Below are 25,211 nucleotides of genomic sequence, written 5' to 3' on the forward strand. Positions count from 1 at the left end.
CTTCGCCAGTGGTGACATGTGGACTGACGCGCACAGGCGGCGGGAGACGTGAGGGTGGGTACCCTTGCCGAGGGCACAGCACGTAGTGCCAGTCCGTCCCTGGATGCTCAGGAACGGGGGCCCTACCTGGATATGAGACCTCTACACAAGGTGACAACAGCGTGGGCCACAGAGCCCCCCGGATGGCACTGGCGGCAGCCTGCAGAAGCCCTAAAGCAGGGCCCAATCCCCGGGCCGCAGACCAGAGCCAGGCCGCACAGTAGGTGAGCAGCGGGCAGGTGAGTGAAGCCTCGTCTGTTCCTGCAGCCGCTCCCCAGCGCCGGCATCGCAGCCTCGGCCCCGCCTCAGACCCTCAGGCGGCAGATGCTCACAGGAGCCCTGGTCCCTGGTCTAAAAAGGTTGGTGGCCGCTGGCCTAAATTCCTGACTGTGGCTGTCACCCCTCAAGCCATGTCCTGTTTACATAAGCGCCTTCAAATCAGTAGCTGCGTCTGTCCTACCAGCATCCTGAGCGTTTGTGGCCCGGCCACTGTAAAAGAAGGTCGCGACTTCTTAAGGCTTTTTCTTTTCTTTTTCAACCACCCCCATCTTTTAAGACCTATAATCTCTCCATTTGATCACTTCCTGTTCGGTGTGTAAGTCATCTGTGCCCTTCCTCCTCCTCCTGTCCCCTACTTCATCCTCAACTCACCTCAAGACCAGCAGACCCCAAGCTCTTACCGAGCACTGTTCCTGAAGCCCTGAGCCCCGCTTCAGCCACCAACCTTCTCGCTGCCTCAGACCCCCGAGTCCCTTCTCCCTGAGGAGTCGCTGCTCTGCCCAGCGCCCAGCCAGTACCAGCGCTGACCGCCCCCTCTGCTGCGGGCCGTGTCCCTCCTTGTCTTCCCCTGAGGGTAACACGGTACGTTTATTAGTAAGATCTAATGCTCTGCGAATGACTCGAGAGTTAGGAAATCAGCAAGGCTATAAAGGCCTGAGCAGCACCTGAGCCACCGTGGCCTCGGTGACATTTCTAAGACGCACCACATAACTGCAGAATTCACGGAATCCTCCGGTGCACACGGTCGGGCTCTGGGTCCTTAAACAAGTATCCATGTTTTTAAAAGTGAACACAGAATAGTGACATCACCAAAATAGCAGGCTAGGAATTCCAGAAACCATCCAAAACAACCCTGTAGAAGCTGCGGGAAACAGACGGGTCTGCAGCAACCACGCAAACGCCCAACCAGGGAAAGGCCATGTTCGCCTGCCGGTCAACACGGCGGAGCAGGTGACCACGGTGCTGCCTCCCCCACGGCCACCTCAGCATCACGGCGAAAACGCAGAGCCATCGCTGAGAACCGCCTGAGGTCTACTGAACAGTCCCACAGCTGGGGACACACAGAAAAGGCCACCTGAGAGCGGCGGGAGGAACAGGCGCGGAACAGGCGGGTCCCAAGCCCAGGTGCGAGGGTTAAAGGCAGAGGTCCCTCCACAGGAATGAGGGGTCCCGGCCCGACACTGGGCTCCCCAGCCCAGGTTCCAGTGCTAGAGACAGAAGCCCCACGACCTCTGGCTATGAAAACCAGCGGGGATGGTGGCCGAGGGACAGGGCAGCAGGAGCCCCGGGCATCCTCTTAAGGGCCAGCGTGGACTCACCACTGACAACTTGCTCTGAGCTCCAGCGCTGGAGCCGCAGCTCAACAGGTGCCAGGGACACATGGGGAGGGACGGAGTTGTCTGCATCAGGGCGAAGGCTGGGGGGACCTTTGTTAGGTCTTCTTTCCCCTCCATACTGAGTGTCCGTCAGCCTGGCTGACACTGCTTGCCCCGCCCATGGGATTCCCTGAGACTCCACCCCTCCCAACACGCGGGCACCCCAAACCACCTCCAGTGGCTTTTCCATACAAACGGCCTGTCTTGGCTTATGCTGTGGACTTTCCTAAAATCTCCGAAAGGCCCAGAAACCCCAAACAAGCCGCATCTGGCCTCCGCGGGCCCCGCACCTCTTGCTGAGCAGCCCCCAGCCCGGCACTAGTGGCAAAAGGCTTCAGTTTGCAGCTCAGCCTCTCCCAAGGTGCCTCCACGCCCAGCACAAGTGACAACCGTCTTCAGATCACTCTGTAGCTCGTACCAGGTGGCCCCAGGTAGGGCACAGGCAATGGCTGACCTTGGCCCTTCCCCAAAAACCCCAGAACCAACACATTCAGTGGCCAGCTTTTGGAGCCCTGTGCAACAGCTCATAGTCACGGCCAGTCTTCACGACCATCAGCCCGAGGGGCAGTCCCTCCCACTGACGTGCCAAGAGCAATCGAGGCTTGACTACAGCAGGAGGACATGCGCAGACCACACAGGGGACACCCCTGGAGCACCCAGCTCAGGTGACCAGGGAGACTCTGCCACCGGGCCTCACAAGACACCTACTGTACAAGGCCACTCTACCAAGGTCAGGAAACATAGCAGCCTTACCTAATGCATAGAAACGAACATAGGGAGGAAGCCAAAATGGGGAGACAAAGAAATGCTTCCCAATTGAAAAAACAAAGCCAGAAAAAAGGAATTAAAATGGAAACAAGCAATCTACTCGATGCAGAGTTCACAACACTGGTTATAAGGATGCTCAATGATCTCAGTGAGAATTTCGACAAAGAGACAGGAAACATAACAATGGAGATAGAAAACATAAAAAACGGACCAGTTGGAAACGATCACTTAAGTGGCAAATACATTGGAGGGAATCAACAGATCAGAGCAAGCAGAGGACTCGATCAGTGATTTGGAAGACGAGGGAGCAGAGAACACCCAGTTAGAACAGCGACAAAAAGGAGAATCTAAAACCTGAGGACAGTTTAAGGGGCCCACACTGAGACGCAGCCTAATTAAGTACCGGAGGTTAAAGACAAGGAGAGAATCTTAAAAGCAGCGAGAGAAAAGCAGTTAGATACCCACCAGGAAGCTGCCAGAAGATGGTCAGCTGATTTCTCGACAGGAACTTTGCAGGCCAGAAGGGACTGGAGATAAAGTGATGTGAAGCCAGGGCCCACATCCAAGATGACTCCACCCAGCAAGGCCGTCATTTAGACACAAAGACAGATAAAGAGCCTCCCAGACAACACAAAGCCAAGAGATCACTGAGATCATTGAGCATCCGTCACCGCCAAGCCAGTATATTATAGGAGATGTTAAAAGGACTTCTTTAAGAAGGCAATAAAAGACAAAATATCATCAATAAAATAGCAATTACTACTTATCTATCAACAATTACTCTAAATGTAAATGGATTAAATGCTCAAATCAGGAGACAGTGAGTGGCTGTTGGATAAGAAAGCAAGACCCTTCCACGCGCCGCCTACGAGAGACTCACTGCAGATCCAGAGACACACGGACTGACAGGAAAGGGACGGAGAAAGATATTTCATGAAGATAGACACACAAAATAAAAAGCTGGGGTAGCAACACTTACACCAGACAAAACAGACTTTAAAACAATGGCCATAACAAGAGACAAGGCAGGACCAGTAACCCCACTGCGGGTATTTATCCAAAGAAGCCCAAACACTACTTCAGAGGGACGTGTACATCTATATGTTCAGTGCAGCAGTGTTTACAGCAGACAAGACATGGAGGCCGCCTGGGTGTCCACCCATGGATGATGGATACAGGAAAGGTGGCACCTATACCCAGTGGAACATCACTCACCCATGAAAAACGAATGAAATCTCGCCACCTGCACCAACGTGGATGGACCTAGCGGGTATTGTGCCGAGTGGAGTGAGTCAGACAGAGAGAGACAAACGCCAGATGATTTCACTCACATGTGTTATCTAAAGAACAAAATTAATGAACAAATCAGGAACAAGCTCGTAAAGATCATCTTGATGGTTGCCAGATGGGAGAGGGTTGGGGGTGTTTGAAAACGGGGGTCGGGATTAAGAAGTGCTCATTGGTAGCATGAAAACGTCCCCGAGGATGTGCAGTATGCCACAGGAATATAACCATGACACTGGAATAACCGTGTGCTGTCAGAGGGGTGCTCGCTTTATTGGGGTGATCACTTCGTAAGTTATATAAACGTCTAATTACTGTCGTACACGGAAACTGATATAATATCGTATGTCAACTGTGACCGAAAAAAAATAAAATTTTTAAAGACAAAAGAAAATAGCGCATTCCCCGATGTCCGAAGTCTCATGGCTTTTTAACTCCGACCGTCCCCTCGTCTCCCTGGCACGGTGTGGTCTTGGTCTGGAGGTGGAAGCTCGGTTCCTAATTCTTTCCTTCAAGAAGGAGAAGAAAGGAGGAGGAGAAGAGGCCGTGGAGCGTCACCTGCCTGGGGGCTGGTCTCTGTCTCACCTGACGCAAGGCCAAATGGGGAAAAGCAGCAGCCGCTGATGGATGGTGAAAGTCACACGATGGACCGTCTAAAGCCCCAGGGAGACTCTGGGAGAGGATGACATTCAGAAGGACGTGTGTATGCAGACAGGAGACTTGAGAAACGCGCACAGGGGCACAGAGAAGATGCAAGGCCTGAGAGGCCCCGAAGCTTCGCCTCGGCTGGTGCCCGTGTCAGGATGCCCAGCTGAGCACCGCAGGGTTGATGTGGCACAGAAACAGTCTACAGAGACTGGGAGAGCTGCCTGTTTTTGCAAACGCCTATTTTCAGCCAGAAAACAAAATCACAACACGTACAACGAGACAGGAAGACATGGTCAATTCAAAAAAGAAAGTAAAATGGCAGAAACTCTCTTAAGAAGCACAGATAGTAGACTTTCTGAAGAAAGACTTTAAAGGAACTGTCTTATATCTGCTCAAATAGCTAAAGGAAAACACAGACCAAAAACAAAAAACAAAAACAAAAACAAAAACAAAAACAAAAACAAAAACAAAAAAAACACTAAATCAGGAAAATCATGTATGAACAAAGGGAGAATATCAACAGAATTTATAAAGAGGGACCAAACAGAATTTCTGGGGCTGAAAAATACAATAATAACTGAATTGAAATTCTTACTAGCAGTGTTTAAGAGCGGATTTGAACAGACAGAAGAAAGAATTAGCAGCCTTGACGACAGGACAATTGAAATGATCAAGTCTGAAGAGCGAGGAAGACTTGTAAGCCATCAGCAAGTCGACCAATGGATGTACTTGGGGTTCCCAGGTGGAGAAGGGAGAGGCCATTTGAAGAAATAATGGCTAAAATCTATTCAATTTGGTTGAAAAACACAAATCTTTAAATCCAAGAATCCCAACAAACTACAACTAGGATAAATTCAAACAGACACATTATAATCAAAAGGCAAAGCCAGAATTTTGAAATCAGCAAGAGAGAAGTAACTCGTGGACACGGGATGTCCAGTAAGATTTGCTGAATTCTTTTAACAGAAATCTTGTGGCCAGAAGGCAGTGGGATCATATACTTAAAAGGCTGAAAGGAAAAAAAAAAAAAAAACTTGTCAACGAGAATTCTGTATGTACCAAAACTGTCCCTCAAAGTGGAGGAGAAATTAAGATAATCCCAAAGAAACGGAAGGTGAAGGAGTTTCTTATCATCGGACCTGCCTTACAAGAAACCCTAGGGAAGTCCATCACGCCGGGATGCAGGATGCAGGGCAGGAACTCAAAGCCTGTGAAGAGGCAAAGATCTCCCGTCACAGGAAACACACAAATACCTCTGTCCAGAATATTTAAGGAACTCGTAACAATTCTCCATTAAATAAATTTACGTAATGGCCAAAGTACTTAAATAGACCTTTCTCCAAATAAGATATACAGGTGGCGAGCAACCCCATTACCAGATGCTCATCATAGTAATTACTAGGGAAATAAACACCAAAACCATACAACAAAACAAAACAAAACACAAAATACCACTTCACACCTGCACAAGTGGCTATGATAAAAACCAGAAATTACCAAATGGCCGTCCTCGCCCATCCACTCTGGCTGGGAACCTAAAATAACAGCCCCTGTGGAACCAGCTTGGCAGTTCCTAAGTAAATTAAAAACAGAATTACCATCTGACCCAGAGATTACGCTGACGGGCCTGTGCCCAAAAGAACTGAAGCATCCAAGCCAACATGTTTACGCTCACGTTCGTAGCAGCACCAACAACAACAGCCGAAATACGGGGAAAACCCCAAATGTTCATTGACTAATGAACAGTCATACAGACTGTCGGGGTAACGTTACTTTTCAGTCCGAAGGAGGAACGAGGCGCTGGTACACGCCGCCAACGAGGACGACCCCGAGAAATGCTGCGCTACCCGAACGAAGCCGGGTGCAGAAGGCCACGCTCCACACGATTGTACTTCTGTATTTCATTCGTTTAATTTAAAATATCCTGAATCGGTAAATCTCTGACAACAGCCCGCCGCTGGTGGGCGGAGGCTGTGAGGTGGGTTGAGGGCTGGCTGCCTGACCGACGCGGCGTTTCCTCGCTGAGGACGTTGGGGACCGAGGTCGAGGTGACGGCTGGACGCCCGAGCGAATGCACGGAAAGCCAGTGGTCCGTATGCTTCGAAATCGCTAATTTTATGTATGGACATTCACTGCAGAAATAAAAATAATACCCAAGTCCTATAAAGCATGTGTCCAGGCCACAGTGAAAATACAACAGAACTCGGCGACCGGAAAGTCTCGGATGGTGGACGTTAGCAGAAAATCGTAGGCCTGGAACCCTCGTGCGCACAGACGCAAACGTCCGGGAACACGTGGCGTCCGTCCGGGACGGCGCGGCTGCTCTGCCTTTGACAGTCGGCGTCGCCCGCCACAGCGGCAACGTGAAAAGGCGCCGCGTGCTTATTACAGGAACCACAGAGGAAGCGGCTCTAGAAATCCAGCCTCTGCGCCCGGGGCCACACTCCGCGGGACACCTGGACTCGGCCCCACTGCAGCCCCAGCCCGCCCGTGTCCCCAGCACGCAGGCCACACAGGGCTGTGTCCCACACAGAGCGATTCTCTGAGACGGGAGAGGGATCTGTTTTGCCAGCTTAACAGAAATTAGCAGAGGAAGGTAAAACACGCACACGGAGGCGGCCATTCCAAAGGAAGTTCCAGGTTGAAACGCCAGGAAGTCATGATAAAACGGACAGAGGAACCGCAACGACTGAGCAGCCTGGACAAAACTCACTCCAGAAACACAGAACCTTCTGAGACTGGTCCGGGAGGAAGCGGGACTCAACAGCCAGGGCCAGGAACAGCGTAAACGGGTAGTCGACATGCGACAGACAAGGCCAGGGCGGGACAGCTCCGCGCGTGACTCTACCGAGCGTCTAAAGGAGGATTAAGGCCCCCCCCCTCCAGACTATTCCAGAAGCGGAAGAGGAAGGGACGCGCCCAACTCTTTCTAAAGGCCAGGATTACAAGCAGCGACCGGGCTCAGGCCACACCGGGGTCCCCACAGGCTCCACACACGGCGACGGCACCCACAAAAGCGACCCTTACTCCCCGCAGGCCACCCCCTGACCGCTCGGCGTCTCACCACTGACGACACGGGGGGACCCCAGGGCATCATGAGACGGCAAGTCAGACAAACACCACGCGGTCCCTCACACGTGGAGTCAGAAATGAAACGGATGTACAAAGTCACAGAGGACAGCGGGTGGTTGTCGGTGGAGACAGGTGGGGGGCTGCGTGGACACAGCGGAGGGGACCAGGAAGGACACGCTGGCATCTACGGAGTCGTCGTGGGGGCGCGCAGCACCGCACACGGACACAGTCGGTGACGCCGTGACAGCGGGTGTCAGACGGGCACGGGGCTCATCGGGGTCACTCCCTGAGTCATAAATGTCTCATCGCCCGAAAGTGACACAACGTGGTCTGTCAGCTGGAATCGCGAACTGAATTTAAAGTGTTAAGCCCACCTCGCAGTCCTTGGCTAGATCCCGCCTGGCCACGGACTCTGTGTGTGGTCTCATTCCATTCACTCAAAGTTGGATCATTTTTTGCACTTATGCTCATAAGGGATATTGTTTTATAGTTTTCCTTAAATTTTTTTCCTATTCTATGCTATTCATTTAGAATAAGTTGAAAAGCACTCCTTCAATTTCCTGCACAATTGTGTAGAATTGGTATTTTTCATTTAATGTGAAGCTCTACTGGCCTGGAGTATCTTCGTGGGAAGGATTTTAATTACAAATTCATTTCGTTAAAAAAGGGTTATTCAGATAATCTACTACTTGACTGAATTTTGGCAGTTTGAGTTTATCAAGAAATTTTTCCATTTTATTTATCAAATCGATAGGTATAAATATGGGGATTTATGCACGAACATGTTTATAAATGGCCCTATTGTTACGGCAATACCTACAGAATCTCGAGTGATTCTCCTTCTCACGTGTCTAGATACTGGTATTTGTGTCTTGGCTTTTTTCTTCCCTTAACCTGTCTGGCTAGAATTTTACCAATACTATTCATCGATCCGTTTTCAACTTTATCCGTTTTTCTTTTTACGTATATTTTCACTTATGATTTCATTAATTTTGCTCTTTATTGTTTCATTTTTAACTGTAGGTTTAATTTGCTCCTAAGTCTCTTAAGAACTGAAAATACAGTTGACCTTTGAACAACATGAGGGACAGGGGCGCAGCCCCCCGCACGGTCAAGAGTCTGTGTATTACTTTTGGCTCCCCAAAAACTGAACGACTGATCGCCGACTGTTGACCAGAAGCCCTACCGATAACGCAGACGTCCTGTAAGACATTCTGTTACGTGTATCGTATGCTGCGTTGATAAAAATCGTGAGGAGGATGCATTTACAGCAGTTTGCTGCATTTACCGACGCCTTAAGTATACGTCACTGGCTTACAGGATGCACCATCTGTCAGCATGTAAATCAGTACTGTCTTATGCTACGCGTGTAACTGACACTAGACCCTAAAACGAAAAGGTAACGTGAGAAAGGGACCCGTCCTTGTTTGCAGGCGTAATGATGGCTGATGAGCCCGCAGCGAAGTGAGCGGCCCGCGGCGGCCCGGCCTGCACACTCACGGGCGGGTCGTGAGAGACTCCGCGGCAGACAGCAGCCCTCGTGTTGATGACACAGTATGGGGACAGTGCCCGTCACCCTCGCCTGACGCAGTGTCTCCGTTACGAGTCACACTGCGCAGGGTCGCACTTTGAGAGCAGAGTCATGAAGCCACCGCCTCGTGAGCCGCAGCGAGCAGCACTCACTTACCTCGAGCCTCCGCCCGCCGAGCTGGCCCACGTCGCTCGCAGCCCCGCACGCGGCGTCCTCCCTGAAGAACCCGACGACGATGACGACGACGATGACACAAACCGACTCTCGGTCCCGCCAGGGCTGCCAGGTCTCCACGCGAAGACACACGCACACATCAGACAGGCTCGGCAGCGGTGTGGCACGGTCGTTGGGTGGACGCGGGCCGTCGCGACGTCCGTCCTTCGCACCCTCTCGCCGGGGACAGGCCAGGCGGGCACACTCCCTGGGACGGCGTCGCGGCTGCCTCCTGCTCCCTCGCTTCTCTGAGGACGTGTGTCCGGTTCGCTCCTCCCTCCACGTGAGCTGCGGCTGCAGTGCCGTGTCACACGAGGGCCGCGTCGAGAAGGAGTCCGAGTCAGTCCTCGATGACCGGCCCCTCCGCCGGGCTCTCCAGCGTCCTCTGTCCGCAGCTCCGCCCACTCGGCGCCAGGCCCAGGGGGAAACACTCGCCTCCATCAAGCCTCCGTCCCTCTGCTCTGCTCTGCCGTCCTGTCCCCTCGTCCCTCTGCTCTGCCGTCCTCTGTCCCCTCGTCCCTCTGCTCTGCCGTCCTCTGTCCCCTCGTCCCTCTGCCGTCCTCTGTCCCCTCGTCCCTCTGCTGCGCCGTCCTCGTCCCCTCCCTCCCTCTGCTCTGCCGTCCTCTGTCCCCTCGTCCCCTCGTCCCTCTGCCGTCCTCCGTCCCCTCGTCCCACTGCTCTGCCGTCCTCCGTCCCCTCGTCCCTCTGCTCTGCCGTCCTGTCCCCTCGTCCCCTCGTCCCTCTGCTGCGCCGTCCTCGTCCCCTCGTCCCTCTGCTCTGCCGTCCTCCATCCCCTCGTCCCTCTACTGTGCCGTCCTTTGTCCTGTCCCCTCGTCCCTCTGCTGTGCCGTCCTCCGTCCCCTCGTCCCTCTGCTCTGCCGTCCTGTCCCCTCGTCCCCTCGTCCCTCTGCTGCGCCGTCCTCGTCCCCTCGTCCCTCTGCTCTGCCGTCCTCCATCCCCTCGTCCCTCTACTGTGCCGTCCTTTGTCCTGTCCCCTCGTCCCTCTGCTGTGCCGTCCTCCGTCCCCTCGTCCCTCTGCTCTGCCGTCCGGGTTACCTTTTGATCACTTGGTCCTGGTGGCTGGAGTGGAGTTTGAATTCCTTGCTCCCATGAGACCATAACACTCAGAGAGACAATTCGCAGCAGGCTACTACCTCCAAGGCATCGTCCCTCTGCTCTGCCGTCCTCTGTCACCTCATCCCTCTGCTGTGCCATCCTCTGTCCCCTCGTCCCCTCATCCCTCTGCTGCGCCGTCCTTTGTCCTGTCCCCTCGTCCCTCTGCTGTGCCGTCCTCCGTCCCCTCGTCCCTCTGCTCTGCCGTCCTGTCCCCTCGTCCCCTCGTCCCTCTGCTGCGCCGTCCCCCGTCCCCGTCCCCTCGTCCCTCTGCTGTGCCGTCCTCAGCTCTCCAGGTCCCCGGTCCACTCTGGACGCCGTCCGCTGTGCCGTCCTTAGCTCTCCAGGTCCCCGGTCCACTCTGGACGCCGTCCACTCCCCATCTCTGCCACATCCGCTGTGCCGTGAGTCCTCGGTGGCTGCTGTAGTCCCTGGGGTCACGGCAGTGTCCGTCCATGGCCGTGTGCGGCAGGAACGGAGCAGGCGTGGGCGTGGTGACTCGCGCAGCTTTTCCTACAGCAACGGTGGCATCTTCAGTGGTGCCACCGCTGCGGCTCCACGTCCTCTGTCAGCTTCTCTCCCATGGTGGTGCCAGCCCTCTCCACAGAGACCTGTGTGACCAGCCTTGAACATCCTTACGACCCCCTGATCGAGGCCGAATTGGACACGTGTTTGGGGACAAGGAGACCGCTCCGATGCCTTTGGTGTTGAACTCACGGGCTCCTGGTGGCCGGGGACACCGCGCGACATCAAACGAGCTTCGCAAGGCAGGCAGCCCCTCCCTTCCTGGCCCTTCCGACCAAGGACAAAGCGGTGATGGAGCCAGTCCGGAAACAGCGTCCTGGTCCAGGCCTCCGTGCTGGCTGGGGCTGGCGGCGTCGCGGGGGCCGGGCCGGCCCCCCTTGTCCCCGAAGCCCCGCTGCGCCCCTCTGCCTCCCGGGGCCGCGGGGCTGCCTTCTCTCCAGGCCCGGCTCCCGCCTGCGTCCAAATCGGGCTCAGGCCGACGTCCTCCTTCCTCCCCGACTTTCTCAGTGGCGTCTGGAACGTCGCCGCCGCCGCCTGCTGCGCACAGCGGCTTCTGTCATCCTGACGCTTCTCAGACAAACCTCTCCGGGCTCACGTCCCTCTCCTTCCTCCGGCTCAGCGGTCAGGGGACGGCCTCCCTTCCCCCGGGCCGGCCATCGCGGTGGCCTCCGTGCAGCGATCCCGTGCCCGCACACCTGCCTTCGCCACGCCACACGACGGCCTCCCTCCTGCTCCCGCGGCTGAGGCGCCGGCTTCGCCTCTCTCCTTGTCCTTCTCCCTGGGGTTCTTACGCTGCGTTCATTTTCCTGGGCGCGGAGGGCGCCCACGGCTGCAGCCCGCGGCACCCATCAAGCGACTCGGCCCTTTCCTGTCACGTCCCGACCGTCCCCTCGGAGGCGCCGCCGGCGTCCCTCGTGGCCCCGCACACGGGTCCCGCGCTGCTGTTCGAGGCTGGTGGCACTGCGTGAAACAATGAAAAACACGCAAGAAGCACAAGAGGTCACTTTGCACCGTGACACACTTTCCCGGGGGGATGAGCTACTCGGAGGCGATGAGCCCCCGGGGCATTTTCAGCAGGGGCACCGAGCTCACCACGGAAGCAACAGCGGTGGCTCCGAAGTGATTACCCTGGTATCGTCACACTATATACTCTAGTTTAATTTGATGCAGCCGTGGTTTAATACTGCATTTATGCCTTTCTTTATTTCTACTGTAAAAGCCACCATGTGTGGTCTGTGTTTGTGTGTCAAAGTTTTGATAAATTTTTACTTTCTTGTGTATTTATGCATATTTAGGTAGTCGATGCTGAACTCATATCTACATGTTTCACGCATTCATGACATACCTAACTTTTCCTTTTTCCTTGTTTTTTTTTTTTTTTAATCTTTCTAGGCTATGCTGTTGATCTGCAAGTTTATTCCAGATTGTCAAAAATCTCCAAAAATTTTTACGATATATTGAAAAAAAAAACATGCACACATGTAGATCCATGCGGTTTAAACCTGTGTTGTTCAGAGGTCAACTGTAAAGTCGTTGGTTTGAGATCTTTCTCCTGTGAGAGGCATTTTAGTGCTATGAAGCTTCCCCTAGATACAGCTTTGGAAGCATCCCATGAGTTTTTAAATTTTCACTCAAATACGTGTTTCGCGATTAACAATAATTGAAAATCAGTGAAACGCCAGACATCTCCTTAATGTGCAACTCGCAGAGTCCGCCTAATGAAGCTATTGTGACAGGGCGGCTCGGCGGTTCGGTGTGTGATCAGAAAGCTATGTTATAGGGCGTCGCCCCATGGAGTCGATTTTGAAAGTCTTCTTCCTGTATCAGGAAATTCAGCTGAACCTCTGACTGAGCGGGAAATAATCTTTCAGGATCCTCAGAAAATTCTGCTTCCCGCTGATCTTGGTAAAGCAGCTTGACAGGGCAGCGTTTTTACAATGGCGCCTCCCGTGGGTGGAGGTGCCTCTGTGTTAAGCAGACTGAACCCCTAGCTTTAGCTTTCTGCAGCAGGCAGTATGTCGCCTCGGAGGCTTCTGCAGAACCGCTTCTCTGCATGGAGATGGCCTAGTTTGGGACATGGTAAAGCTGACACACACAAAATTAGGACAATAAAAATTAGGACAGGAAAGGAGTTTTTAAGATTTGCCACTTAGATTATTGGAGCAAAAAAACACCTAATATAAACCCACTTTCGGCAACTGTCGTAAGTGATATTTTATCAGTTTCGGGCGTGCAGCTAGGCATTCATACAGTGTACGAAGCGACCCCCCGCCTGGCGCCCACCTGGCGCTACACGCAGCCGTCACTAGACTTCCGACCGTGGTCCCTGCGCTGTGCCCTGCGTCCCCAGGACTACTCTGTAACGACCGATTTGTGCTTCTTCGTCCCATCACCTTTGCCCCCAGCCCCTGAGTTTCGCTCCTCTGGCAGTCACCAGATTGTCCTCTGTGCCTGTGAGTCTGTTTGCATTTACTTTGTTCCTTAGATTCTGCATATACGTGAAATCACATGGTATTTATTGTTGTCTAACGCATTTCATACCCTCTAGGTCCATCCATGTCGTCGCAAATGGTAGGATTTTATTTTCTGTATGGCTGAGTAATATCCATTGTATGTATGTACCATAACTTTACCCGAGTTAAGTGGTGGCCACTTAATTTGCTTCCATATCTTGGCTACCGGGTTTAAGATTCCACCAAAACACAGTTACGACTAATAGATGAATTCAGTGAAGTAGCAGGATACAAACTTAATATTCAGGAGTTACTGCATTTTTATATGCCAGCGATGAACTATCAGAAAGAGAAATTAACAATCCCATTTACAATTGCATCGAAGAGAATAAAATACCTAAGAATAAAATTGACCAAGGACGTAAAAGACCCAGGAAACTCTAAGACACTGAAGGAAGAAACTGAAGAAAATACAAATAAATGGAAGCGTATACTGTGCTCATGGGTAGGAAGAATCAACGTCATTAAAGGGTCCACACAGCCCAAAGCAATCTGCTAAATCTACACCATCCCTATCAAAATACCAATGGCATTTTTCACAGAACAAATAATCCTAAAATTTATGTGAAGTCACAAAGACCCCAAATAGCCACAGCAATACCGAGAAAGAACAAAGTGGGAGGTATCACGTTGCTGATATCAAACTGTACAGCTCGGCTACAGTCATCAAAACAGCATGGTACAGACACGAGAACAGACACATAGATCAGTGGAACAGAACAGGGAGCCCAGAAATAAACCCGCGCTTATAAGGGCATTTCATCTGCGACAAAGGCAAGAATAACGATGGGGTGAAGACAGTCTCTTCGATGAATGGCGTTGAGAAAACTGGACAGTTTTCTTAAATGTGAGACCCAAAACCATAAAACTTCTAGAAGAAAAAACGTAGGCAGTGAGCTCCCTGACGCTGCTCTTAGTAATTTTTTTCGCTATATCCCCTCGGGCGAGGGAAACCAAAGAAGAATCAGCAGCCGGGGCTGCACCAGCTGAAGAGTCTGCACGGCGACGCTTCTCCCCGTGGGGACGCGATCTGGCCGGCACGGGCGCGTCGCCGGATCTGCCGTGGTGCTTAAATCGGTCTGCACTCTCGGCTCACTTTTTTCTTTAATTTTCTGCCTCCGTTAATGTTAAAAGATGTTTAAGTTTTCTATCGAGGGACAACCCATATTTCTATCACCCCCAAATCGCTAAACCTCGCCAAAGGAGTCACATGTCCCCCTTAGATCTGCTTAGACAAACGGGGAGCATCATTATCTTACATTTCAATCTCTGTTCCAGGTCGTCGCAGTCGCCATCTAATTGCCATTGTTTCTGTAAGTCGCCCAGCCGTGAATTCACCACGGATTTAGTCTGGCCTAGAGAAAATGCCCTTAGACTTATCTTCTCACAGACGTTACATTTAGAATATACTGTCATCAGACAATTGTGAAATCTTTTCTGCAAAAAATAACCTGCTATGTTCGCTGGGCACGCTCGGCCCGTGGGCTCACAACATATATATATATATATATTTTTTTTTTAAGCCTACAGCACCTGGTCTTCCTAGGTGGTCTCCCATCCAAGTACTAACCAGGCCCGACCCTGCTTAGCTTCCGAGATCGGACGGGATCGGGCGCGTTCAGGGTGGCGTGGCCGTGGACTTCACTCCATATTTGATATGCAAATCTGAGCAACATGCCCCTGACTGCATACGCACGAAGCACACTGGCATCCAGATGACAAGTTCACACACACACGAGTCTCATCTCAAGAAGCCCTAAAACTTATGGGGTGGTCGATGCGGAACGGAAGGGTATCGGTAGCTATTAGTCCTCTTGCGGGGACAGCAGTGGCCGAGCCACACGGCTCAGTCTGCGCACTTCTGAAACATTACGTAAACAACGTTCTAGCTTAGAATTATTTGTATCCTCTGTGATTGATCCACTACTTCAACCTGGGGTCATAACGCATCGCCAGCAGTAAGGACAAAAACACAGAAAAACCCGTATACCAAATAAAAACCTGCTGAAATCGTCTGGACAGAAACACACACAATACCAGAATCTTAAAAACTCCTACTATAGAGGACATCCTGATTAATTTTTTTACATTAATGTTTTTTTTTTACCCCCAGTGTAATCAGTTTTACCCTCTCATGGTCACCACTGAATTATCAGAATATAAATTATTATAAATAAAAACTGGAACCTCTATGATTTATCCAGATAATGACTTTTCCAACACATCTGAATCTTCGTATACAAATTTTGCTCTGCAGTTAATAACAAGACTTAAGTTATTGAAAATGAAAGGTTGCCCCATTAATGCTGCCAGTGCTAAATGCTACTGTGATGTTTGACTTACGAAACATATATTTAAAAGAGGACACTTTGACCTATCCTGAAGACATCGGTCGCTAGGCCCCAAGTAACACATTAGCTACTGAACAGTATTCCTAGGAAACATATTAGCTAATATGTGGACTAATCTGATGGGGATAATGTAAACTTTCTAATGAAACGTTATGTGCAGCAAAGTACATGCACTAAAAACTTACAGCCCCATAAATTTGCGCTGTCCAAACGCAGCAGCGAATTCACACACAGACGGGTAGACAGGATCCTAAGCGTTCGGACAACCGCCCATGCACGTGTCACTTCCGCGATTATCTCCCACAGGACCTTCCGTGACTAACGCACATTCGAGTCACAGATGAGTAAGTGTGCACCAGACACAGACGCGGTTTCAAAATGGAAGGAACTGGCGTGTACGGAACACCGTTCACCACGATATAACTACATGCTAACGTCACTGTGAGTGCAAATGGGACATCCTGGGCCGTTACCGAAACGAAATTGTTCCACAGTAATAAAATCCATTTTATGTTTTCTCGTACTATGGAGTTAAGTTAGAAATCAGTAATAAAAATCAATAGGAAAAGCCCAACTGCTTGGAAATTAAGCAATGTCCCCCTAAATAATCCATAATTCAAAAATATCTCGAAGCAGAAAACATACGAGTAATAGAAATGCGAAATGCCGACTCGCGCTAACACACTGAGAAGTGCTTACAGGGAACTCTAGAGTCAAAAAACCAATCCATTAGAATGCAGAAGGCCCCAGATCAGGAACCGATTTTATGAGAAGCTAAAGACAAACAAATATTAATGAGGCTAAAAGCAGAAATCAGAAAAATAGAAAGCAGACATACTTACAAGCTGAAAAATAAAAATTAGTAACATGAAATAACAGTATGTCTGAAACCTTATTAGCCACATTAATCACGAGCGAGATGTAACACAAAATATTAATAGCTAAAGGACATACAAAATAAGAGCATATTACTAACCGACTTACAGTTTTTGAGGTTTCGAATCAAATTTTCATCCAACTAGTGAGAATCTTGGGCAAACGATGCAGTCAGAAAGGGAACAAAATGATGTCATTCCATTTTTACAAACTTAAAGAAGTCAGGTAAAAGCGAAGTGCGTTTCAGAAGGAGCGGCGTGGGGAGTGGGGCTGGAGGGACACAGTGGGGTTGAGCTCCGCTGGGCGCGTCACGCCACTGCAGAGTCACACGAGACGCATATGATGCGCCAATGTGCTCGCATGCTCGGGACTGACGGCAGCCCTGCCCCCGAGCCTGGTGGCGAACGCGCGACTGGTTCGTGGGAATGTGCCACACTGCTTCACGCCGCTCCCGCTCCCCTAAGGCTCCTTAATGGTTGAGGATCTAGAGTTTACTTCTATACTTGGCAGAGCGAATTTTCTCTCTGGTCTACGACTAATTTTTTTCGCTGTTACTCGGGTCTTTAGAATTACCTTCTACAGTTCTAGAGAATCAATATAAATGCACTATAGAGAATAAGTGAATACTAAAATAGGTACTATTTCGTAGAATTTATGACAGACCTTTGCCAAGGAAAGACATTTGCCTCTCCTGGGACGTTAATCATTAGGCCCCAGGTCACAGAACCGCCAACGCACGCGCCGAGAAATGCACGACCGCCCTTAGGGACGCGGATGTTGCGTTTCAGTAAGAAACGGTGATGCCGCGTGTGATGTTTCCATCTCTCTCCATTGACACCCCGAACATAACATTCCTTTCTTTTTAGCCCAACACAATATTGAAATGTGAACTGTTTTGCGTTTCAAAAGAAACACTGCAACTTTTTCATATAAAAACTTCATGGTTTCAGAGAGATCTCATGAAATGTTACATACGGCTTCCCATGTCATGAGAACGAGAAAAGGCTAATCTGTGTCACTCTTCAAAGATTCCAAGAGAAACGGACGCACGACACAGTGTGGCCACACAGACCTTACGGGTCGCGGGGCGGCTCTGCTGAAACCCCAGGAACCGGACGGATGTGGACGATCTGATAACATCGTGGCGAACTCAGTGTTCACCGCAACGACGTCTGATCCAATAGGAACTTGCCAGAGAATTCTCTCAATCTCTCTCAATATTTCTCCATCAAAGCAAAAAAGAGCCGGAATGAAAGGGGAAAGGGCCAGGATGCGGTGGCGGAGGGGACCGTGGCAGGGTCTCAGCAAGGAGAAGGGCGCACTGTGAAAATGCGTCCCAGTGAGGCCCTAGCAAGGTGTCACAGAAGCGACGACGTGCATTTCAAAGGCTCCCGGCTCCTCGCCGGCTCCGAAGGGAGAGGCGGGTTCCCTGTGAGGGCCGCTCGTCTGGACCGCAGACTGGCATTGGGAACGAGTCCCTCGGCATCCTCGGACAAGCGTGCTCGTCACTGATGCAGACGGGCCCTCCGGCAGGGACGCGTCCCCACGGCCAGGCTCCCCCGGGCGGCCACCGGCGAGGGACAGCCGGGCCCGTTCTCTCTAGAACCTTGGCGATGGGACTCAAGCATACGCAGGTGTTCCTACACAGACCCGACTTCACATGTGGCCTCGAATCGCGCTAACAGAGCCAGATGAGCTCCGCGGGGGAATCAACCCTGGGTCACCTGGCACCATAAAGGGGAAACGAGGTGGCGAATGTGTGACTGCAGTGCCAGCGTCCGCAGCCACGCGCCTTTCTCCCCCGCGAGCACCTCGGTCCCGCTCGGTCCCTGCAGCAAAACACAAAGGACACAAGTCAGACCCGAAAACGCACGGAATTCATGAAAGTTAAAGCATGGCGTCGGCTCCATCTTAGCGGTCACCTGGGTGGCCGCGTGACCCGTCGTCACCTGCGCCATCTCATCTGTTCACCTACTGCTAAGTCACTCGCTTTGCAGGGCCAGCTGTCCTGTCTGCCAGCCACGCAAATAAGAGGCAGCAGCTGCCCCCTGACCGCCACCCCCAGAGCCATCTCCCACCCACGAACGCAATGAGCACGAACCCACGGGGACGCGGGAGGCCGAGCGGGGCCGTCCCGCGAGCCGGTTCCCAGGGTTCTCTTCCTTTCTGGAAGGCCACTCGGCTGGGCCTCAGCGACCACAGAGCCTCAACGTCGCCCCGACTCAGACCGGACGCCGCCACAGGCTGTCACCACTGCCCCGCCACCATGCAACGCGCTGACGCCCTGAGCGTCCACGCTCGGCCTACGGTGGACGCGGCACAGCGGGCCCTTCCCTGACTGCGATAAAACTGGTCACGACGGTGACTCCGGCAGCCTCACGGGGGCCGTCGGGAGCGACAGCCGCGGGGGTACTGCGGGGGTCCGATCTCGGGGCGGGTGCATTTACTCTGTGTGATAGAGACAGAGAATCAGGAGGTGACAGTGAACTTGGTTATTTCGCTTAAAGGATTACTAAAGGGTGTCACGAGCTGTATGACGCTGCTGACTGGCGTCTGGTCCTCGGCCAGGGGACACGTGCTCACACCGCAGATGCAGGCCGTGAGCCCACACCGGCCCGTCGGACCCGACAAGGAGCGACTCTGCCTCGACACAGAGCACGCGAGCCGGCTCTCTCTCGTGGATTCTCGCTTTCGGTCGGCAGCCCGCCAATGCTCCCGAATATCCAGATTTTTTTCAGGGAAACTGTTCCTTATGACTGACGTGCAAAACACATTCCTTTCAGAAGTCTTGTAAAAGAGCCTGATAGAGTGCTTCGGTCATTTCTGCAATCTGGCTGACGGCGCCAAATCTGAGTCCTGTTTCATGCACCATTATTTGCAAGAGCAAAAATGGTAACAGACTAATCGAAAATAAGAAAATAAGAAACAGGTATATCTGATTCATACACGTAAAACATTAACTACTTGATCCATCAAAGGAATGAATAATCAACAGTTATTATTGGCTAAAGATTCAAAATACATTAAGAAAGTTATTAAATTTCAAATAAAAGTTTCTCAAGATATGAAAATCTACGGAGAATCAAGTGAATATCTATAAGATGTAACTACAACGCAGAGAACACAGGTGTGCTCGTGGGGACAGGCACAGGGCACAGCGTCGAGGGACTCTTCCGTTCCAGACCAACTATGCTTACAGTGAAAATGGAGTAATTCCTTCTCCCTGGTGACCGCTGTCTCGAAACGAAACGAAATGAAAGCACAGTGCAAATACGTGTCCCCCTCCTTCTCCTCACAATGTCTGACGTTCAAAAGATAAGATGAAGCAGGGAAACGCAATCCGTAACCCTTGAAACTGGCAGGTGTGTACGACCGATGTTTTAGAAGCTGAAAAAGTTCAAAAATCTATTCTAAAGAATGCACGGGAAACGATGGCAAGAATGTCCTAACACATGGTAGATTCCGCATGATAAATGGGAATTGTGAATACAAACCAAATTCTAGAGATGAAAACCACAATATTTTTAATCAAAGATATTAGATGGAGCAAAATGGCGGGGCGAAAACCCCTGGCTCATGCCCCGCCCCGGGCAAACAATGGTCTGGCAGCTCTTCGGGACGGGAGCCTGGGGAGCCTGGGGACCCTGGCAGGACGCCGAAGCTCAGTGGAGCGCTGGACTGAGCACTGGCCGAGGCGGCCGTCGGCAGCCCCGCCTGTGTGCACACCTGCGACCTGCCCACCCGCCTGTGTCCCCGGAAGCCGCTGCCAACCTCAGACGTGACCGTGGACCCTGAGGCCGCCCTGCAACCCAGCCCGATCCCTGCCCACCCAGAGACGTGGCAGAAAACACGCACGACCTTGCTGCTGGTGACAGCTGCACCGGCCTTCGTCCCGCCTGTGGACTCTGACGGAGCATGAGACCCACGTACGCCCAGCTTCGCTGTGGACCAGTCACCCCGGCTGCCCTGTGACCCCGCTGGTGTCGCCGGTAGCAAGCCTACTGACTTCAATCTTGACCGTGGACCCTGAAGTGGCCTTGAGCCTCACTTCCAGCCCCACTCGGGGCATCTGCAGGAAACAGCCGCCACCTGCCGACGTCGCTGTGGACAAAGAAACGGGCCCGGCGCTGACTCCAGCCTGCTGTGACGACAGCCCCCTTTACCTGGTGGCCCAGCAGGAACCGCGCCCGCCTGTCACGGACCAACCGTGGTCTTGGCAGCAGCCACGTGACCCAGCCCCAGCCCTGCTCAACTGTCACCCCGGTGGCCGCTCCCTGAGGCTGGGGCCCGTGGGAAAAAGTCTTTACCTGCTGAGACCCGTCTGTGAGGACAGGAAGAGCTGTGTGTTCCTCAGAGGCAGACATCGGGGCAAAGGTACACGGGTCACAAAGAATCAGGCGCGTCGCCAGCCACCAACCTCAAAAAATGAGATTTATGATGATCTGAGAAGGGACTCAAAGTCATTGAGTAACTCAGTGAGTCACAGGAGAAGATAGACGACTTGATGACATCAGAAAAAATAATTCCTGAAAACGGCGAAACGTGGAACAGAGACATTATGAAACATCGAGCAAATTCTGGAGTTGAAGAATACGAGGAATGGAATTTTAAAAATCAACAGGGAGCTAAACAACACCACGATCCACAGAACTCAGAGTCGGCGAACCTAATTAGGGACAAGTAACTGGAAATTATCCAGTCAGAAAAGAAACAATAACAGAGCGGAAAGAAGTCTGTGGAATTTATGGGGGGCTGTTTCGGACAGTTCGGGCTGCTATGAGGAAAATACCTGAGATCGGTTAGCTTAGAAACAGCAGAAATTAATTTTTCGCAGTTCGGGGTTGTAGACGGTCCACGACCGTGACACCAGCGGATGTGAGGCCCGGTTCCATTTCTATTCCTAGAGGGAGGAGCACGAAAGAAGACAGAAATTATCCGACTGGTATCGACTTGAAATAGACGGTTAAAAATGGTCACAGCCTCGTGGTGACCACAGAGCAGAACCTACAGTAGATACGCAAAAGATAATGGGGAAGGGGTCTGAGGTTACCACTCAGTCAAGTCATCCGGCTACGAAGAGCAGGAGAAGCACAAAGGAACGCAGGACGTACGAGACGGAACAGTGGACAGAGGGCCAGCAAGCGCGCCCCTGGGGACAGTCCCCTCACACGTAAAGGGACTAAAAGACACGGGGCGAAGACACGTGACAGACAGGAAAGGGAGGAGACACATCCCATGCTCCTGGGAGCCGAGACGAAGCCGAGGCAGCCGTGCTCGACCCGGACAAAGCAGACTTCGGGACGAACGAGACCGAAAAGGGCGTTACACGACGATGAAGCGGCCGCTCAGCAAGGGCACGTGCCATTAGTAAATATGCGCTCAGCACAGGGCCAACTAAATACGTGGAGCGAATCCTACAAGGCCTAAAGAGAGAAACAGGTAGCGATGCAATGACGGCAGGGCCTTTAACGCTCCACTTACGTCGATGTATAGTCCATCCAGACGTGAAACCAACTGCCCTTAAATGACACGTCAGAGCAGATGGAGGATGACACGTTAGAACAGATTTCTTGCGGGGCAGCCGTCCAAACGGAGATGGCCTTCTGAGGACATTGTCTGGGTAGAGAGATTGTGGGATGGCTGTCAACAGCCGGATCTGGCACGCACGGGACAGTGGCTAATGCATGCTACCCTGTCGTGCATCATACGATCATTTAGTAAACGAGCAAACATCGTGATGTTACCGCTTTTCTCACGGACTTGGGGCTCACCCACGGTCTGTAAGCTATTCTGCAGAAATGCCCCTTAAAAGAGGTGGTGTGCCTTTTAATCACCAAGCAAAAGGAGGACATGTGTCTTTAAACTTTGTATAAACGCTCAGCTAGCGTGAGCGAACGCGAGAGCATGTCATCGCTCCCTCGTTCTGAGCAGTCAAGGGGCCATGGCACGAGCCTCACCGACGTGCGTAGAATCGTGCTCATTACGCTCTCGAAACTCTGAGACTGGAAAGCAGGTATCAGGGTCAATAAACCATGGCACTACGTTGCGAGTCATCACTGTCTCACAAACTTTACAAAAACAGAAGCAAAACCTCAATCATCAGTGTGAATACATCTACTCGTGCACATAGGCCAGAGAAAACCGTGCTGTGGGTTGGGGACCCAGCTCAGAAATCGTCTCGCGTTGTTTCAGTAACATGCCAGCAAAGCGGTGTTTGCCTCAAGCCTGCCACTCGTTCATTGAGAAAAAGAAGTCACGACGCTTACGTGGTGACACTAGCCAATGAAAAGTGCAAATCTGGGGGCGCCGGCATCAGGAACCGCATATGCCATGTGTGTGAAGTGACGGGTTCACGTCGGGAGCCAGGGGTCTGAGGTGTGTCTCCTCGTGACCACTCTCCGTTTTCAGTCTCAAGTTTCAGTCCTATAGTGACAACTGTTGAATTGCACATCTCCTCTTCGATGGCAAGTTTTCAGATATCAAAACTTCGGTGCCCCCACCTTAGAGCGACACTGTCAGCATCCCCTAAAATCACATACATATCGGCGTCATCACGAACGTGGACTGAGATAAATATTAAACACTGTACTGCGAACCAGCAGATGTCGATCTTCAGCGGTGTCAGTTTCGCGCTTGAATGAAAGGCTGTCGTAAGATAACGTCACATCCGTCGCTCATTCGGGAGAAGATGTCTATTTCCCCGGAGGTCCCCGTTCGTCTCAGGAGTGCGTCTTCCCCGACCGTCTCTTTGGGACGTATTTGTGACCAGGGGAGCCCAGGGACCTGTCATCCGTGCAGCTTTTCAACCCTTAGCTGCGTGTCTTAGCTCAAGACACGTCGAGGAAAAACCAGTGAAGGACGGAGCCCCGACGAGCTTAGTGCCGGGAACCGCGAACCCCCACAGCGGGGCCTGCGGCACAGGGGCGTTTCTCGCCCTGGGGGCGCGGACGGGACTGGCTGGCGTGAGTTTCTTTGAAGCTTTTCTTGTCTCGAGCCCCAAATGAGATGCCTAGAGAGGACACACCGATTCCCGCCCCGCGGCCCGAGTGCAAGTCTACGGGTCGCGATTTTCCATCGCGCCTCTCTTCGAGGTCGGCTCTCACCACTGGCCCGGTCCCAGCTTCTCGTCGCACGTCGCACACTTGGACCTGACGATGGATCAGCGGTCGTGGCGCGGACGGAGAGGCACTGCCCGGTGCACGGGCGCAGGATGGGCGGACGGAGCTCGGAGTCCCGTGCAACGTGGCTCTAAACTGCTGCTCCTTAAAGGGGCGACCAGGGTAGTGCCTTAAGCACGCCTGTCGCGGATGCTGCAGACTCGGTCGCCTGGCGTGGGAATGATGCTGAAAGCGGCTTTCTGGGACTGTGCTCGGTGGTTTCAGCACGCACAACACAGCGAGGAGGCGTAGGCCGAGCGTTTCCCTCTGTCCATGTCGCCCCCACCCCCGCACTGGGACAGAGAGACCAAGACACACGTCCAGCTCGCCACGTATCAGGACGCTGAGTGGCCGCTTCTATCATGCCCCACGTGAAACACTGGGGAACAGGCACCGGGAGACCACCTGGGGACAGCGAGGCAAAGGGACATGGGCTCACAGCGACCAGTCCTGCAGGGCGTGCTGGAAGCTCTGCCCCCACCGGCAGCCGTGTCCGACCAGCCCTCGCCAGCAGCATCTCCAGAATACGGACCATCTGCCCCAGCCAGCCTTTCCTGACCGGGGAGCTCGCCCCGCCGCCCTGCCCATCCACGGGCCCAGCCCGCACCCCTGCCTTTCTGGGGAGCAGAGCCAGCAGCCACCCAAGTGTTCGGCCCAGCCAGCAGCCCTTCTCGGGCGAGAAGACTCTGTGGCCGCCCCCCTGAACCACTGAGCCCGTCCAGTAGCCTTGCCAAGTCACAGAGCCTGATCAGAGGCCCATGCAACCCGGGAGCCCCGCCAGGGTCACCCCTGGACAGGGGAGCCCCGCCAGTGGCCCCACCTGAAAGTGATGACCACCCACTGTCCCCACCCAGCCTCAGAGCACTGGTCCTTTGCCCGCTCGTCCACGCACAGTAACAGATGACCTGCCCCCAATTCCAGGCGGGGCTGACAGGAAGAAGCGCTCTCTTCCCAGGTCAGCTGTGAGCACCGGAGGGGGTGACTCCTTCCTCCGCGCACCGGCGCCAACATGAGGACCGCAAAGATCCGGGGAAATACAGCAGCACCGAGGGAAACCATTAAAGCCATGTGACCAACCCCGAAATGGAGAGCTACGAACGGCCTGGTGGAGAACTCAAAAACCGTCTTAAAGGAGATTGGGGACAAAGAGAACACGCACGGACGACTAGAGAAAGTCGGGAGAATAATATGTGAACTTAACGAGAAGCTCGGTGAAGGAACAGAAACCGTCAGACAGACAGACACATCCTGGAGCTGGAGGACACAGTGACTGCAGTGAGAAGTGCGAGTCGAGAGGGGGTTTCGACGGCGTGATCCGACAGAAAACGAGTGACACTCGGGACAGGACACCTGACATTATTCAGCCGGGGACAGAAAGAGGAAAGAATGAAAGAGTGAAGAGAGCCCATGGGAGTCTGGAGCACCAGCCAGGGAGGCGGCGTCCGCGTCACGGGAGCCCCAGATCA

At 52.6% G+C, this 25,211-nt stretch overlaps 2 non-coding genes across 2 annotated transcripts; both read right to left on the minus strand.

Moving 5' to 3' along the window:
• Window positions 1-14,882: 14,882 nt before the first annotated feature.
• On the minus strand, window positions 14,883-15,001 carry LOC112475779. The gene has a single exon (XR_003044877.1). It is a non-coding gene; the product is annotated as a 5S ribosomal RNA (ribosomal RNA).
• A 3,035-nt stretch (window positions 15,002-18,036) lies between these two features.
• Window positions 18,037-18,103, minus strand: LOC112475811. The gene has a single exon (XR_003044887.1). It is a non-coding gene; the product is annotated as a small nucleolar RNA SNORD109A (small nucleolar RNA).
• Window positions 18,104-25,211: the final 7,108 nt, after the last annotated feature.

Source organism: Pteropus alecto, unplaced genomic scaffold (assembly GCF_000325575.1).
Source record: "Pteropus alecto unplaced genomic scaffold, ASM32557v1 scaffold102, whole genome shotgun sequence".
NCBI classification, from domain to species: Eukaryota; Metazoa; Chordata; class Mammalia; order Chiroptera; family Pteropodidae; genus Pteropus; species Pteropus alecto.